The following is an 18,076-nucleotide window of genomic DNA, read 5'->3' on the forward strand; positions in this document are numbered from 1 at the left end:
CCTAGTGTGAATGGGGGCCAACCTCTCCCTTGCGGCACACTGTGAATTCCCTGTCCCCACACTTTTAAACATGTGTCCTTTACCACCTTTTCCACTGGAGAGCTCCTGTGCATCCCTCAAAACTCTGCTTGAACTTTACCTCCTTTGTGATGCTTTTCCTGACTCCCTCAGACAAAGAGAGGCAGTCCCCTTCTCTTCACAGTGATTATAGCAATACTGTGCTGTTGACATCCGGCTGGGGTGGGAAAGCATCCCACTGCCCACACCTGCCCTTTAAAAGCAAGGTCCTGTTTTCATTCATCTCCGGTCCCCAGTTTGGAGGACAATGCTTACCATTCAGGCGCTTCTCCACGTGCTGAGTGAGTAAACAGGCAGCTCTCCCTGACCAGCCCCTCCGAACCTGACCACAGGGTCCACTCCAGCTTTCCGCTTCCTTCAGCTGCATTGTTTAATCCAACAGCCCTGTTACCTCTCATCCCAGTCCAATTTGGAAAACTCCACTTCTTCACACCTTGGCTGTGTCGGGCGCATTGAATTTATAGGCATAACCATAGTTTGAAATTCCAAAGACAAGGAACAGTGTCTTTTTATAGTTTGTTCAAGATGACAAAAACAATAAGAGGCAATACAGGGCCAGCAGCTCCTGAGGGCAAGGACATTGTGTCATTTATCTTTGCCTCTTTGTTTCCTGGATAACCTCCAGTGGGTGCTCCATGATGAGTGTTAAAGCAGATTGGGGGAAGGAGAGAATCACCTGATTCCGAGGTCACACCATTTTAAACGATACTAATGATCTTCATCCTGGAGGGGGGCTGAACATAATATGGTTAAGAGACAATTGACCCCAATGAGGTTAAGGCAGTAGTCAGAGAAGAGAGCCAGGATGAATAATATTTGATCCCCAATCCCAGATAAATTACAGCCCAGTGTACCGTGAGAACTTGCAGGAGTCAATGCAGAATTGCACTCTACAACTCTCCGGGAGGTGTGAAGCCTGGGAGAGGGGCCAGAAAATGAAATATATATCTGGGAAAATGCTGTCTCCTTCAAACAAGGAAAAGGTGGATACTGAGAATGACTGACCAGATACCTTGATGAAAAGTCTTGGTGCAAATCCAGGTTCACAGAGACCGTGAACCTGGTCGAGAACAGGAGCATGAGAGGCATGTCGGTGGATTTGTCAGTGGACGTTTCAACAGCTGTAGATGGTGAGTTCTTGGCAAAGAATTGTGGAGTGTCGCCAGGCTCTGTGCTACGCCCTGCCCGGCTCTGCAGTTCTGTTAATGACTTATATGTAAGAAGACGGAGCAAAGCATCTGATCATATCTGGGGATGACATGAGCTGGAATCTAATACTTGTGATACAGAATCAAGATTTGAAAACATAAGATCGCATCACTCTGGAAAAATGAGGGAAAAAAATGGCAAAACATAATCTAAGATTTTGAGCTTCAGAAAACCCATCCCATAAGGAAAGAATGAAGAGAGATGGCTTAGTAGCAAGGCTTATGGAAGAGAAAGAGAGGAAAAGTGAAAAGAAAAACAAAAGTGTTCAATTCAGCTTAGACTTTTAAATGCTGTCACAAAGCTGATGGGCTGTGGTCCAGAGCAGTGTCCCTAAACCTCTGTTGTCACAGACCCCCTCCATAGTGTTCGCCATAACCGCAGACCACCTGTGCTCTTGATAACCTTCAGGCCAACTCAATTCCTCATAAAAAAAAAAAAAAAAACTCCCAGGCCAGTTGGTGTGTGGCCAGACTACCAACTGTAGATATTTTTTGTCCTGTGGGCATCCAGAGTCATCTCCCTTTACCCAGGGGCTTTCTCGTTCAGCAAGGCTTCATTCAGAAGAAACATATTTAGTGTCCTCTCAAACTGGCCTGCTGAAAAAGGTCTCAAACCCTAACTGCTGGCAACAGTGGAAGGACTGGAAATGTTTTACCTAGGGGAAAACTTGGGGCTCAGAGAGCTCTCCCTAAATATCTGATGGGTGATCGTCACGTGTGGAGTGCAGTCCTAGAGGGCAGAGCTGGAACCACTGAGGGAGGGCTTTCTCTTCCTGGAAAGGCAGTGATGGGGGCTGGGAAGGCACCTTCTAGGTCTATGATCTTGAGCAGATCATTTGTCTAACAGAAGTCTGAGGTCACTTCAGCCGTCCAAACCCAAGGCTCTTTATCAGAACAACAAGGGGCATAGGACCTACCTCGTGTAGGTTAAACAGGCAATCTAAGCCTTTGTTCCTCCTTATAACATGTCCAACTCCAGAACTCCACCCCCCTTCTTCTGGTACCTTCAATAGAGGTAAGGGGTGGCATCGAAGGGAGAGTTTTGGGTGTGGGTCGCCTGAGTTTTGCTGCCAGTTCACTGTGTAATCAGAGAAGTCTCCACCCCTCTGGGCCTTAGTTTCCTCATCCGTCACACCATCGGGCTGGTTCGTAGGTCACAAACTGGCTGCCATAATAGAAAAGAGTTCCCTCAGTCTTTTTATTCCAGGCTAAACGTTTCCAGTTCCTTCAACTGTTGGCCATGGGTTAGGGTTTTGAGCCTCTTTCTTCCAGGCGCTGGCCCACAGGTGGGTGTTGCTTGGCCCTGAACAACATTAAACAATTGTTTTCTACTTTTTATTTTTTGACAATATTTAAAAATGAAGGTATTAAATATGTTTTATATACAATAACATTATAATATAACATAATATAATAAATATCTCTGTATTCCTCTGAAAAATTCAGATGATCTGGCAACCCCAGGCCTCTCTCACATGACATCGAGCTGGCACTGAGAAGTACCCACTCTTTGGAAGGGGCCACAATCCCCCCACCCTGCCTGAGTTTCTTAGCTAGGGCACTGCCCAGCCCTCCCTGGCCAAGTCCCTGGCAGCTGGAGATTCTTGACCACACCTGGCCTAATGCACCTCCCTGGACCAGCAGGATGAGCTCTGAGAGCTGTCACTGTGCTGCACACAGGGCAGGTCCTCAGAATGCCCTGAGGGGTTGTCTTACTGGCCTGAGAACTTGGCAGAGGTCAGGACTCTACATTCCTGGTGCTTCCATTTCCAGTTATCCAGGCAATTGTAATGCCTGAAGTGATGGGGGAGGGGCGGTGCCATTGTGAATCCCAAAAAATCCAAGAGTCTGCTAATGTATGTGGGAAAAATGTTCATCGTTTGGATTAAAAACTTTTTCTTTAGACTAAGTCAGTAAGTCCCATAGCTGCTATGACCAGGTTCCTATCAAATCTCACCAATGGGGTTGGGGCTGAGGCTCTTGCCTTGCTCTACAGTTTTTAAGCAGTTGGGACAACCTGTCTATTCTTTCTGAATTTCTGCATGTTCACAGATGAGTGGCTAGTTGTAGAAGACCCACTGCAGGCCTGGGTGCCTCTCTTGGAACCTACCTTTGAGGGGAGGCTCCTCCCACCAGAAGCCCTTTGTGTTCAGGTTCTTCTTAATTCCACGGGGCCTGAAGAGAACCCCTGCTCATTTCAAACACCTGGCGTAGCGGTGATCTCTTAGCTCCTTCACGCTCTGACTCTCTGTTAGTCGTGTGTACTTTATTGGCCCTGAATTTTGGAAAGGGAAGGTGTTTTCTCCTGCTGCAAAACACAGGATTTCATGGAGGTTCCTCAAAAAATTGAAAATAGGACTATTATACCATCCAGCAATTCCACTTCCAGGTATAGATCAGAAGGAAACAAAATTATATCTCCAAAAGATATCTGCACCCCCATGTTCATTACAGCATTATTTATAATAGCCAAGATGTGGAAACAACCTAAGTGTCCACGGACAGATGAATGGATAAAGAAAATGTGGTATATAGATATGATGGAATATTATTCAGCCATAAAAAATAAGGCAAGCCTGTCATTTGCAACAACATGGATGGACCTTGGGGACATTGTCTTAAGTCAGTCAGACAGAGAAAGACAAATACTGCATGATCTCATTTATATGTGGAATCTTAAACAAATGAACTGATAGAAACAGAACAGATTGGTGGTTGCCAGAAGCAGCGGTTGGGGGCTGAGAGAAATAAGCGAAGGTGGTTAAAAGGTATAAACTTTCAGTTTAAGATAAATCCCAGGGAAGTAATATATAGCATGGTGACCATAGTTAGCAATACTGTACTGTATATTTGAAAGTTAATAAGAGACTGAATATTACAAATTCTCATCACAAGAAACAATTTTTATAACTAGGTCAGGTGATGGATGTTAACTGGATTTATTGTGGTGATCATTTCATACGTACATATATGAAATCATTATGTCATACACCTTAAGCTAATACAAGTGTATGTCAATTATATCTCAATAAAACTTGGAAAATATAAAATCACAAAAAAATTAAAGCACAAGACCACTAGCTTCCTTCATCGGCTGGGCTGTTGGGGTGAGGGTGGGCCGAGAGGATATACAGGGATGTGAGCCCATGGCCACCTTGTTGCAGAGCTGCCAGCAAGCTCTGACTGCAAGTGTCTGGCTGTGATTTGTGTTCTCTGCACATGTACTTCAAGGAGAGGTCAACACTTGCTCCTGGATGTTCCCAGACCGTCTCAGAGTTTGCTGGCGGCCCTGGGCATGGGACCGGGGGATAAATATAAGCATGGGGAGGGTAGGTTCCACCAGGCAGGCGGAACTCCTAAAAGAAACCTGCTGGGGCCTCCCTGCCCCATTGTGCCATCCTCCTAGACCCTTTGCCAGGGCCCTGAGTGAGAGGGTGGGCCTGGCGTGGGCCCATGAAGGTGAGGTGGGTCTCTGCGGGGCACTTTGGGGCCTCCTAACACCGACGCTGCAGCACTGCACTGCTCCCCTCTGCAGCTCCGGGACAAGCGGCCTCCCACTCTGGCGCTTTGATCCACGGCAGACAGGCCCTGCGGTGCTCCTTGTCTCTTCCTGTCACTGGGTCTGAGCCAAAGTGGAATGTGGGAGGCCTGTGCGGTTTGGGCTCCCCACCCTGCCAGAGGTGCACACCTCATCCTGGGGTGGCGTATGTGGGAGCTCGAGCCCCATCCCCAGAGAGAAGTCCCCCCAGAAGCTCAGAGCCATACTTGGGCAAATTCCTTGCTGACCCTCAGTTTCCCTAACTGTCAAACAAAGGTAGTAAATAGTACTTAGCTCAGAGCGTTGTTATGATGATAAAATCAGAAATCTGCTAATGAGCACTTAATATACTGGTGTTTGGCATATGATAACTAAGTGTTCAATAAATCTTAACTGTTTTATTATTAATTGCAGCATTAATAAAAAACAAAAACAAAAACAAAAAAACATAATGAAGTCATTGTAAGGCCTGGAACAATTTACTTCTCTCCCTGGGCTTCCATTTCCACATCTAGAATGAAAAGTTTGGACCGGAGGATCTCTGGAGTGCTGCCTTTCTCTGGGATCCAGGGCCACTTCAGTTTCCCCACCCCCCTCCTGAGATGGTAGACATGTGTCAAGCACAGGCTGATGGTGAGATGAGCTCTGATGAGATAGCAGCATCCAGGGGCCTGATTGCTGATACACTGCCTGCTGCCCGAGGGGCCTCTTCTGAAAGATGGGTCTGGCAGAATTTTAGACCTTCCCATGCCTGCCCCTGCCTGTCTTCACGAGGCACCCTGCAGGCTTGGCCTGGATGGTGGCTGAGCAATGAGGAAGTCTGGGGCGCTATCGCAGGTAGGAGGGGTGGACATGGCCTTCACCGCAGCCCCCTCACCCCGTTTTCTCTGAAGTTCCAACACTTCAGCTGCAGAGCTCTACCTACCCCATCCTTCACCATAGGGCTCCCTACGGATACAATTTCCCTCAAAGAAATGAGAGTACTTTGTCTGGCCATAGCAGATGGTGAGTATTTATCAGTGGGAGTTGGGGCAGGAGCAGGAGTGACATGGTGGTGCCCTGCCCTTTTGTGCACTCCAGCTTGGGCCTGACTTACAGCACCTCTGTCTATGTGTGGGGGTCTGTCCAGACCCTGAGGACCGCTCTGCCTACACACCAGCTGGAAGCTCCAGGGAATCATGTCCTGTGAGAGCGGCCTCCCTCTGACAAATGGGAGCTGGTGGATAAGCACCCCACCCCCACATTCCTGGGTTCCTCACTGTCTTGCAGAGTTCCACATGGGATTCCGGTTGCCTGCGGTGTAGATCTTCTGGAGAATATGCTCATTATTGGCTTTCTTCCCTTCCCAGATGCACTTCTGTGCCTCTGTTATGGGCTGAATTGTGTCCCCCAAAATTGGTAACCCCCATATCTCAGAATGTGATCTTATATGGAAATAGGGTTGCTGCAGATGTAATTAGTTAAGATGAGGTCATTAGGGTGGGCTCTAATCTAATATGACTGTGTCTTTATAAAAAGGGGAAATTTGGACACAGATATATGGACATAGGAGAACACTAAGTGAAGATGCAGATAGAAATCAGAGTGATGCTTCCACAAGCCAAGGAATGTCACGGATGGCTAGCTAACTACCGGAAGCTGGCCCCACTGGGAACCAACACTGCCAATGTCTTGATCTTGGACTTCTGGCCTCCAGAACTGTGAGAAAATAAATTTCTGTTGTTTAAGTCCCCAGTCTGTGGTACTGTTATAGCAGCCCTAGCTGGCAAAAGGAATACTCCCTACGCTGGTGTTTTCTAGACTTGCCAAATAGAGTATCTGTACTTGAATCTTTGTACTAGGGTCAGGAATCCAGTCTAAGGGTCGGGGGTTGGGAGTGGGGTAGTAGGGTGCGGGTGGGGGCGGGGAGAGTACTGGCAACAAGAAGCACATTAAAATGACCCCAAGAACTTGGACCCCAAGATCCAAGACCCCAGCTCATCCTTTAAATCAGGATTAATCTGTGTGTCTTCAGGTAGAGGACATCAGAGTAGGTAATGGGCTTCAGTTGTCAAAGCAATTGCCCATTCGACACCCTCTTTTACCAACTCTTTATTCCCAGCTGATGGAGGAGGGCTGGCCGGCCCCCATGCCCTCACTGGAACAAGAGTAGGGCTTGGTGGTTTGCATGTGTAATGAGCAGGAGCTTCTGCAAGCTTCCTGCAAAGAATCCATCCTCCTGCTGCTGAAGACAAGGGGAAAAGAGTGGCCAACCTGCCAGTCCCAAGGTCCCTCAGGGTCCCCTGGGAATATATTACTGTTTAATAAGATAGAAACCACTGGCAAATATGGAAAAATAAATCTTATAGTTGTGAAAAAATGAACAACTTAGTTTTTGTTAAAAACAATGTTCATTTTGGGGGAGCTAAATGTTCATCAATAGGGGAATATTAAGTCCACAAGAGTTCATCTGCCTTACTTGGTCAAGGTCCCGGCTTCGACTGCTCCCCACTTCCTGAATCTGAGTCCCTTCTCCTTGCTCAATCACATGGCTCCATTTATTGGCATATGTGATGTATCTGCCCTAGTTGGGCACCAAGGGCTGATGACCTGAGGCAGAGCAAGGCCGGAATTAGGGCCTGGAGGCTTGGCTGTACCAAACCTAAGTCCCCATAATGCAGGCCTGACTAATTCTCCTCACAAGGGCATGTCACTGGAAGGGACAAGGCTTTGAAAAGCTCTCTGTTCACCAATGATGGGTGCAGCTGTTAGGAGGAGCCTTGAGGCTTTTCTCTGCGATCCTGCTGGCTCCAGTGCTGGAGGGACAGGCTGGGGAAGACCCCAAAGGTGGAGTGTTAGTGGGAATGCAGGGTGAAGGGGGAATGTGGGGGGCTAAGGTAGGCTTGGGGCTAAATGAGTAGCCTGTAGGTGCTGGAGACTGGGAAAGATTCTTGGTGGTTTGGGTGTAACTTGGAATTCTGCCTTTTTCTCCTTATCATCGGAACAAAATCAGACAAGAGTGTGAGCTCATTCTAATACAAGTCATTTTTCGCCCTCTGTTTCCTATCAATTGAATCCTCTCTCTTCTGTTGATCATTTTCAGAGACTCTGAAAGGTCTTTCTGCACCGGATGGTACAGAGCTAATTAGGCCAGCAGGCACTTGTTGAGAGCTGTCCCTGCAGGGGCCATGGACCAGCTGCTAAGCCTTTGGCACCAGTTGTCTTGGATTTGAAGCTCAAATCTGCCATTAACCAGCTGTGTCACTGTCAGTAGGGTACTTAACTAACCAAGGTTTAACTTTCCCATCAACAAAATGATAACAATAGTAGTCCAGACCCACGTATTTAATACCTACTGGACATCACTTCTTGGGGTTGTACAGGAACCTCAGAGTCAACCTGTCCAAAAGCAACTTCATACCCTTTTTCCCCGATTTGCTCTCTTTCAGCATTTTCCTCCTCTGTAAATGGCCCACCATCAGCCAAGCCCCACAACTGGGTGCCTTAGGCAGAAAGCTTTAAAACTATCTCATGTCACTTCTTCCAAGAAGCCTTCTTTGATCACTTTTCATCTCCCAGTGGATTGGATAACTCTCCAACAGGCTTCTATGCCATTATGTGTGCATCTCTTTGACATACTAGATATGTTACATTTTAATGATCTTTCGGTGTGTCTCTCTTACTAAATTGTGAGGCCCCTAAGGGCAGGGACAATATCTTAATCTTCTTGGAACCCCAGGACATAATGTAGACTTCTGTTATCATCATTATCCATGCTCCCTTTACCCCAAATTCAAATTAAAGTATGCTTACTTTAAGATGAGTCCCCTAGCCACACCCCTGGATCAGACTGAGGTTCTGGAGTCTTCCAATAGAGAAGTCCATTGCTGCCATCCAGGGTCTAGTTAGTATGCAGTACGAGTTCAGTACGTACATGTGGAGTGAGAAGTGGATTCAAATGTTATTCCAGTGCCCTTCCTTGCCTTCCTGCACCACATCCAACTAATTCCCACATCCTGCAGCCTCTTCCTCCTAAGAATTGCTTCTGTATCAGCCCTCCTCTTGATCCGCCCTGCCCTGTGCTGGTCCAGGCCCACAGCATTAGTGTGAGAGTCAGTTGCTCACAGTTCCACTCCCCTGCAGCTGCCAGACATGCTGATGACCCTCTTAAAGAACCAGGGTTCCAGGCATGGAACCCATTCTGTTTGTAATCCCCTGCCCTGCCCTCTTCATTTAACCAAGCTCAGCTCAAGAGTCCATTGTTCTCAGGAGTCCTGCCTACCTATCCCCTCTGCCTCTAGCTCCCTCTTCTATGCCTACCTCTGTTACATCACCTGTTATACATAATTATGCAGTAATTACGGTTCTGTGTCTTCCCAAAGACAGGACCAAGATCCCAGCATCTAACAGCTGGTAAGTCTTCAACCCAGTTTGTTCCTTTTTTTTTTCATCACTGTCCTATTCGGCACTGAACTTACTGTGTGATTTCAGCAAGTTGCTTAAGCTCTGTCCTCAGCATGCTCATGAATTACACTGGAGGGTACTGTGTGGTTTCTCTGGGGTTAACACATCATAGGTCTGTTGAGGCATTTTTATCTGCTTTACTGATGTCATCTGTGTGCAGGAGTGGACCCGTCACTTCCCAACCGTTTACCGATGCTGAGATGCTACATAACATATTTAAACCGTCTTTCCCTGCCCTTTGCACCAGAGAACAGCCTGCCAGGTATGCCTCCCCTACCCCAGAGGGAGCCCAAAGTGGCAAAGAACTTAACCTCAAAGGGACATGCAGGGCTCTCAGGGTAAGGAGCCTGCAGAGAAGTTACTCCCAACCCTTCACTTTGCACCCCAAATGTATTTCTCCTAGCTGGATATGTATACCTCAAATCCTATTTTTCAATTGCCTCCTAGTTTCAGTTCAAAGATGGCAGTTAGAAATTAAGAAAATAGAAAGGGATTCAGGTGAAGGAGGCATTCTGAATATGCAAAGGGACTCTGGGTCTTTACCGCTTCCATTGTTCTCTGAGTGCGTTCCCCTGCTCAGCAGCAGCAGCGGCACCAGGGAGCTTGTTAGAAATGCAAATTCTCAGGCCTCACCCCAGACCTGCTGAGTCAGAGTCTCCGGGGGTGGGGCCCAGCAGTCTGTTTTAACAAGTCCGGGCAGTCGACTCTGTGGACCTTCCGGTTTGAGAAGCATTGTACTAATGCATACCTGCAGGTGTTTGGAGGAATTACCTAGTGCTGAGATCCCATGAGAATTCAGACAGGGACAGTTAATGTTTTATGCTCTTTTTCACTCAAACCTAAACCAGTGGTTCTCACATGTTAGCTGCATCAGATTCACCTGGGAGGATTGTTAAACACAGCTTGTTGGGCTCCACCCCCAGAGTGTCTGATTCAGTGGGGCCTGAGAATTTGCATTTCCAACAAGTTCCTAGTGACAATAATGATGTCATTGTTGTCTGGGGACCACATTTTGAGAATCATTGCCCTGAGCAATTTCCAAAAGAAATACTTGACTAATGGATTTCAAGATGGATACTATGTACTTAGCATTAGATCATATTGCTTGATATCCTACTCTGAGAATTTTTTCAAACATGTTTTTTATATAAATTTGGAGGCTTTTAGTAGTGATATCTCATTGTGGCTTAGCTTCCTCATCTGTACAATGAGCAGATCGTAGTACCTTCCGGAAAGGATTGCTGTGAGAGTGTAATGAGAGAATCCACAAAACGCACCTAGCTCAGAGCCTGGCACCTGTTAACATTCTTTCTAGAAATTACCTATTGTGATTATTATCGCGTATTTGTGTTGGACTGGGAAAATGCTGCCGTGACTCCCCTGCATGTGGAGTGCATATATGCAAAGTGAAAATAAACTGCCTGTGAGTGGAAAGAAAACTTTTCTAGCCTGGTGGGCCAGGAGTCCACATGCCCTCAGCCATACCAGCTTGGGCCAGGGCCTGGGGTCCCAGAGATAGACCAAAGAAGTGGAAAGGTGGTGATAGGATAGGTTGCTCAGGTCAAAATTTCACTGTAATTTGGACTATAAAAGTAATATACACTCATTATCAAACGTTGACACGTTAGTCATCAGAATCCTGGTGGTGACTATTCACAAACAGTGTATTCTCTTTTTCCACCGTGTGTGAATGTGAGTGCACAGGAACAGCATCTTTATTGTTTTCCTCTGGGGATACTGATCCAAGTTTACCTGCATGGGTCTTCGCAGAGGTTCTCTAGTGGCACAATCTGGTGATTTGGGTGACTTTTATGGAATAAAAGTTCCCATTCATCACACTTTTCCTGAAAACAGGAGTCAGAGCAGGAAGCCTTTTCTCGCCTTAGATGAGGAAGAAACGATGGAACTGAGAGGATGAGAGAGCTCAGTTTCATCAGAGACCAGGGGTCATCGGGGCCCCTGAGGAGAGGACTTCTCTTTCGAAATGCCTCTCAGGAGAAAAGAACCATCTGCTTCATTTTAGTGACAAACCTTCCTGGATCCTTTGAGTTACTTTTCCCAATTCTCTTTACCCGCCTGCCAAGTCCACCACAGATGCTCCTGAAATGCCCACCCAGGGGTGGCAGACACTGTACCAGCAGCGGAAGCGAGTGCCTCTTGCGGGACTGGGCTGTCGAGACTCAGCTGGAGCCATCCCCCTTCTCCACAGCTCCTGCCCACCTCTCCAGCCCACCAGAGGAAGTGCTTCTGCCTCGGCTTCAGAACATAGCTGTAAATTTTTCTTTTTTAATGGAGAGACATTGTAGCAAGTGACACACTAACAATTCCACATCTTACCCCATCATCCCCTAGGCCTCGCTCATGCTCTCAGGACACAGGGGTCCTGGGTGAGCCCAGCACGCCTGCCTTCCTCTCCAGCCTCAGCTCTTCCCCAGCAAGTTCTCTGCCATATTGGATGGTTACACAGCTCCTGCTCCAGAGCCTCACTCCCCTATTCTCTCTGCTAATCATCTTCTCCACTCTCCCTGTGTCTTCCTTTGGGTGGTCAGCTAAGATGTCTGTCACCCCTGGAAGCCTCCCCATGGCTCATCACTTTCCCCTTCTCTTTCTAGAATTACCCATCCTCTCAAAATATGTGTAGACATAAACCGAATGTCATATTGTTTTGAAACCTGGTTTTTTTCCCTCAACATTTTTCTTGACAGTTGTTCTAAGAGCTCTCTAATAGTCTGTGGTGAGGACGTACGTGAGGTGTTGCATGACTCACCTGTAGACAGACACTTAGGTTGTTTCCAGTTTCATTATTAGAAACAATGTTGTAAAGAACATTCTCCCACACACATCTTTGCACAGATGTGGAAGAAGAGCTCAGGATGAAATCTGAAGGTAGAATTGCTGGGTTAGAGGGTATATACACACTTTAAATTTTGAAAAGCAATTCCAAAGAGATCTCCAAAATGCAAGTACCCATTTCCACTTCTGCCGACCCTGAAATGACCCTTACTACTCCTCCAAGGCCTATTGGAATCGAACCCTGGCACATCCTTTTCAGAAAGCTGTTCCGCAGTGTCTCCCAGGAATCCAAGTTTCCAGAATTTTCCCCCGGCTTTCCTCTTCCTCTCCCAGTAGCTGGGGACGCAAACTTTCCAGGATCCAGAATGTCTTTGGGGATCAGGGCCACATCTGGGATGGGGACTACAACAGTAACCCAAGGCCTTTAAATACTTAATGAAAAGCCCCTTTGTTTTGCTGATTGACTTGCTGGGGTTTTGACATGCTTTCTTGTTTTGTTTTGTCCTTTCTGTGGCTTTGGAAGTGGCAGGTGCCCAGAGAATGCGCATGTGAATCAGCTGGTGAGTAAAAGGATGTAGCAGATGAGGATCTTGGTGGCATCAGTAATAATGGCTTTAGCCCGAATAGTTGTTCAAGGTCTTGAATCTCCCTACATTCACATATCCATCCATTAATCAACTCATGCATTCATAAAATAATCACCAAGCACCTTTCACGTGTCAGGCAAGCACTATGCTTGGGTTTGAGATGTGGAGTCATTAAACAAATACGGGTTGGGGCAACAAGGAGAGGAGGGTTCCTAGAAAAGTTCCCAAAGTAGGAAGGAACACAGTGTGGGAAGAGAGATGAGACTCAAGGGTAGGCAGGTTGCTGTATCCCACGGGTTTTGAAATTTACCTCAAGAGCAATGAGAAACCGCCAAGGAATTTTAAACCAGAGTTCAGTAACAGGTTTGATTTTTGATGTTAAAGCATCCCTCTCTTCACACTGAGGTGTGAGAACCCAGGTGACAGCAGGCTTGGAGGAAGGAGCTGACGTCAATATGGGGCAGTAGACTCACTGGGTTTCCAGTGCCCTGGATAATTTGAATTCCTTCCCTGCTCCTGGCATAGGGCTGGGATCAAATGACAATGGCCTTGAAATTGGGCAAGTGTTGGGGGAAGGGCTGGCAGCCAGACCTAGCTTTTAGTGTCTAGCCACTCCTTCCCCACTCTGCCCCCAGCAATGCTGGGCCGGAAGATGGCACCCTCCGTTTGTCCTTGTAGAGGAGAGGAGTGACTGGACAGGCATGATTGTGGACCTGAAGCATCCAGCTCCCTTTCACACTGACTCTTCCTCACTACCACTCCCACATCACCTGCAGAAAGCCCAGAAAGACAGTGGAGGCTCCAAATTCACGAGGCTAAAGTTTTCGAAATGCAATTGCTAAACCCATCTGCTGCCATGAACTGAGCGAGTTCCCTCATCTACCACTTCCTTTAATGCTCAAAACCGCTCTACAGGAGGGCAACCTGTCCCATTATACAGTGGAGGAAGCTGCCCCTCTGAGAGGCTGAGTTTCCCCAGGTCCCACACCTGTGAGGTAGGGCCGGGTCTCATCTAGGTCTTTTCACCTTTCTCTAGTCTCTCAGAGGTTTGACATCAGAATACCCGTGGGTCCTTCAGGCCCCTTACCTCCCTCTTGGCTGGGCCGCCCATGCATGCTGTCCTGGTTGTCAGCCCACTAGGCCCTCGGAATGCAGGAGAACCTGGGGATTTTGTCACCCCGCAGCACTCAGGGTCTTTACTCCCCTCATTGGAACATGCACCGCTGGAAGGCCAGCCTCTGCTCTCAGCTGTGTCCCCTTCCCCACCACCCTGGAGCCTGACCTGACACACAGTAGACAGGGGTTGGTTGGGGGTGGCAAGGTAAGTGTCTGTGGGGTTGTTGAGAAACCGTCGGCAGAGCTCCTGGTGACCTTATGTTTTCAGAGTGGCCCAGTGAAAAGTGAGTCCCCCATTTCTGAGTCAAAGCCAGGCTATCCTAGATTCTAAGAGTATAAAGATAAAGGCATAAAAGTGTGCTCACCTGGAAGGCAGGGGGATGTAATGGTTCAATACATGGTCTCTGGGCGCAAATCCTGACTACAGGTTAACTCTGTGAGCTTGGACAAGTTACTCAGCTTCTCTTTGCCTCTGTTTCCCCATCGGTAAATGGAGATGTGTTTGTACCTGCCTCATAGGGTTGTGATAAAGAAGAAATGAGTTAACATGTACATGCTTAGAATAGAGCCTGGCAAATACATTGCTAAAAGATAAACTGAGGCATATTAAAATTTTAAGTTACTATTTAAGCCAAAATTAATTCAAATTGATCAGTACCCGATCTAGAAGGAAGCTCAAGGAGCTGTATAAAATAAAAGAAAGGAGTGAGAACAAGGAAGTCATACTAGGCAAAAAAGCAGGCTGGTTATTGCAAAGTTACCTGCTTCAGGAGATGGCAGGGGCCTATCAGGCAGATTACCTAAGTGCTGACGAGGTGATTCCTGATTGACTGGTTAAGATTCCATTTCGGGGAGAGCCCAAATTGTAATTAAGTCTTGGTTTGGTGATATGTGCTTAGCATCAGCCACTACATTCTGGGCCTTATTTTGTTGGTTTTATTTTTTTGGTTTGTTTGTTTTTAAATTTTTTAAATTTATTAGTTTCAAGTATACAGTACATTGGTTAGACATCTATATAGTTTGTAAAACAGTCCCCCCTCCCCTGGTTGCTCCTTCCCTCCCGATCCTCCACCTAGCCAACATATTCACTCTAATTGCATCCCCTATACTGTGCTCCCCATCCCCATATCCATCCATCAGCTACTAATTTGTACTTCTTTAATCCTTCACCCCATTCCCCAAACTCCCCCTCCTCCTCCTCTGTCCATCATCCCCAAATTGTCCACCATGCCTAATTTATTCCTTAGATTCCGCATATAAGTGAAATCATATGGTGTTTATCTTTCTCTGTCTGATTTAAATATCTTCTAGGTCTATCAAAGCAATATGTTTTTTCATCCCCTTCCTTTTAGTCTGTGTCTTTTAATCTGAAGTGAGCCTCTTATAGACAACACGTAGGGGTCATGTTTTCCTTCCCATTCATCCAACTCTTTTAGTTGGAGCACTTAATTCTTTTCCATTTGAGGTACTTATTGATAGGAATGTAGTTGTTACCATTCTTTATTCCTGTTTTTGATACATGTTTTTTTCTTCTTAAAGAAGTCCCTCCAACATTTCCTGTAATACTGGCTTGGTGGTGATTAATTCCTTCAGCTTATTTTTGTCTGGGAAGCTCTTTATCTGTCCTTCAACTCTAAATGTTAGCTTTGCTGGATAAATTATTCTTGGTTGTAGATCCTAGGTCTTCATCCTGTTAAATATTTTTTGCCAAGTCCTTTTGTCCTGCATATTACTTTTGAGAAATCGCTGCCAGTCTTATGGATTTTCCCTTATAAGTAACTATATGTTTTTCTCTTGCTGCTTTTAATATTCTTTCTTTGTATTTTACCTTTGGCATTTTAATTATGTCGAGTTTTGGTGCGGGCTTCTTTGGATCCCTGATTTTTGGAATTCTGTGAGCTTCCTGGGGTTTTATGTCCATTTCCTTCACCAGGTTAGGGAAGTTTTCCATCATTATTTCTTCAAACAGCTGTTCAACATCTTGATTTTCTTCAGTTACACCGATCAGACAGATATTTGGACTCTTAATAGTATCCCATATGCTCCTTAAATTATTTTTATAGTCTTGGTATCTTATCTCTTGCCATTCTGATTGAATGTCCTTGGCTTTCCCATCCTCTGATCAAAGGGCATTTGATCTTTTTCTTTATTCTCTCTGTTTATTCATTTATTCTATTTAATATACTTCTCATCTCAGATAATGTGTTCGTTTCAGACTGGTTTTCTTTTATAATTTCCATTTCCATTTTTATGTTTTTTATCTCTGTGTTGGAGTTCTCACTGAATTTAACCAAAAGTTCATTGAGCATCTTTATAACCAGTGTTTTGAACTCTGATCTGTTAGATTACTTGACTCCATTATATCTGGATCTCTGTTCTCTTCTCTCATATGGTTTGTTTCTTTGTCTTCCCATTTTGGCTGCCTTTCCATGTCTGTTTCTATGTACTAAGCAAAGCTCCTAAGTCTCCCGGTCTTATTAGTGTGGATTTGTGAAGTAGGTATCCAGTGGCACAGTCCTGAGAGGGGCTCAGCTACAGGCCAAATTTAGTCCTAGCCTCTGTGCCTCTGGGGCCACCTATTAAAAATTCAGCAAGCAATCCACAGACACTGTGCTTATAGTTGCCTCAAAAAGCCACACCAGAAACCGAGGCCAGCTGCCTCGGTTTGAATCTAGTGTGAATCTAGGTACTGCTCAGCAAGGAGCATCTGACTTGCTGAGGATACACCTGGATGTGGCTTGAGTGGGGCCACGAACTGGGGGAGGTGGGGTTTCAGGGAATCCTCTGGGCGGAGCCACCTCTGTTATCCAGTCTGATGACCTCATGGCAATGGCAGCACTGTGTCCACGCACTGGGAGGTGGGAGTGCTCAACAGAGAACGATGGATACCGCCGGCACTTCTGTACGGAGAGAGTCTCCCCTCGGCCCTCACTCTGACAACGTCTCCCTGTAAGTCCCTGGTGCCCCCTGTGCGCAGCCAAATTGGCACTGGTGCTCACAGCAAGCAGGTCCATCACCGTGAAAATCTGCTAATGGTTGTGGCTCCTTTAAGAGCCTTCTGCCGCTGCTGCAGCCTCTGTCTCACTCAGCCGCTGGAGACCAGGCAGCCCCGCGTCCTCACCTCGTCCTACCTCCTGCCATTGCACGGTGCTTTCTTGGATTTCTCCCTAGTTGTATGACTTGTTTATCAAGATCTCAGGTGATTTTTTCTTGCTGCTTGCTCCTTGTTTCTGTCACAACTTTGATTTGGTCACCAGAGGGATGAACAGAACCTCTGTCGTCTACGTCATTTTGATTGCCCTCTTTTTTTTTTTTTAAGCCTACAGCACCTAGTATTCCTAGGTGGTCTCCCTTCCAAGTACTAATCAGGCCTGACCCTGCTTAGCTTCTGAGATCAGAGATGAGATCAGGTGTGTTCAGGGCGGCATGGCCGTAGATTCTGGGCCTTGTTTTTAACAATGAATAACATTTGTTATTCGTGTCTTGACTTCAAAAGACTTACAATTTGGCAGAGGGAATGACTTCAATTATTATGGCATAGGACACGCTCCCGAAGAGGGGACTGAGTACCCAGCATTAGCTTGGACCCCGTTTTTGAAGCTGCGGAGGCTCTGGGGATGTTCCCGTTTTAAGCTTCTGACAGTTTCTGCTTCACAGTTGGGAAAAGATTATTGTTTGGGGGAAAAATCTTAAAAGTTAAAGCCAGAAATTTATTGTTGAACTGAAAGTTTTCACCCATAAGCTAAAGTGTCCCGTTTGTAGCTTTAAATGGTTGCCCTCACTGGGAGTAGAGTTGCTTCTGAGAAGGTGATTCCGGTGACAAGGGAGGACAGCTGATGACCAGGATGAGAGAAGAACAGTTTATTGCCCTCCTCGGGCTCAGAGAAGGGTGGGGGCAGGGGTGGAGCTGGCTCTTTGCCGAAGGTCTCAGTCACTAGCAGGTAGGGACCAGATATTGGCTGGCTCCAGCCACAGGGCAGCAGACTAGACCTGGAGAGCACCCTCTGTCCAATCTGAAGCTTTTCTGTGCTGCATCATAATTTCCTCCCGCCATTCTCAAACTTTTCTAGGGAAGTTTGTTTCTGGTCTTACTCATATTTAGGGGAATCACAGAAGATCCTGTGCCTATGATTGGTGGCACTGGAGTAAGGAGAGAAGGAGCGGTGAGGAGAAAGAGATGACAGGACAGAGAGAAGAGCTCCAGGAATGCGTACAGCACCCAGCTGCAAGGACAGCAATAACAGCTGGGCTGAATGTGTGGAACCTGAAGATGAAGATTGAATACTCCAGGGAGAGAAACTGGGCAGATGACT

At 46.5% G+C, this 18,076-nt stretch overlaps 1 pseudogene; it reads right to left on the reverse strand.

Annotated features, from left to right (window-relative positions):
• Nucleotides 1–17,080: 17,080 nt before the first annotated feature.
• Nucleotides 17,081–17,201, reverse strand: LOC120610415 (uncharacterized; annotated as a pseudogene).
• Nucleotides 17,202–18,076: the final 875 nt, after the last annotated feature.

The sequence above is a fragment of the Pteropus medius genome, unplaced genomic scaffold, assembly GCF_902729225.1.
Source record: "Pteropus medius unplaced genomic scaffold, Ma_sr-lr_union100, whole genome shotgun sequence".
Taxonomy (NCBI): domain Eukaryota; kingdom Metazoa; phylum Chordata; class Mammalia; order Chiroptera; family Pteropodidae; genus Pteropus; species Pteropus medius.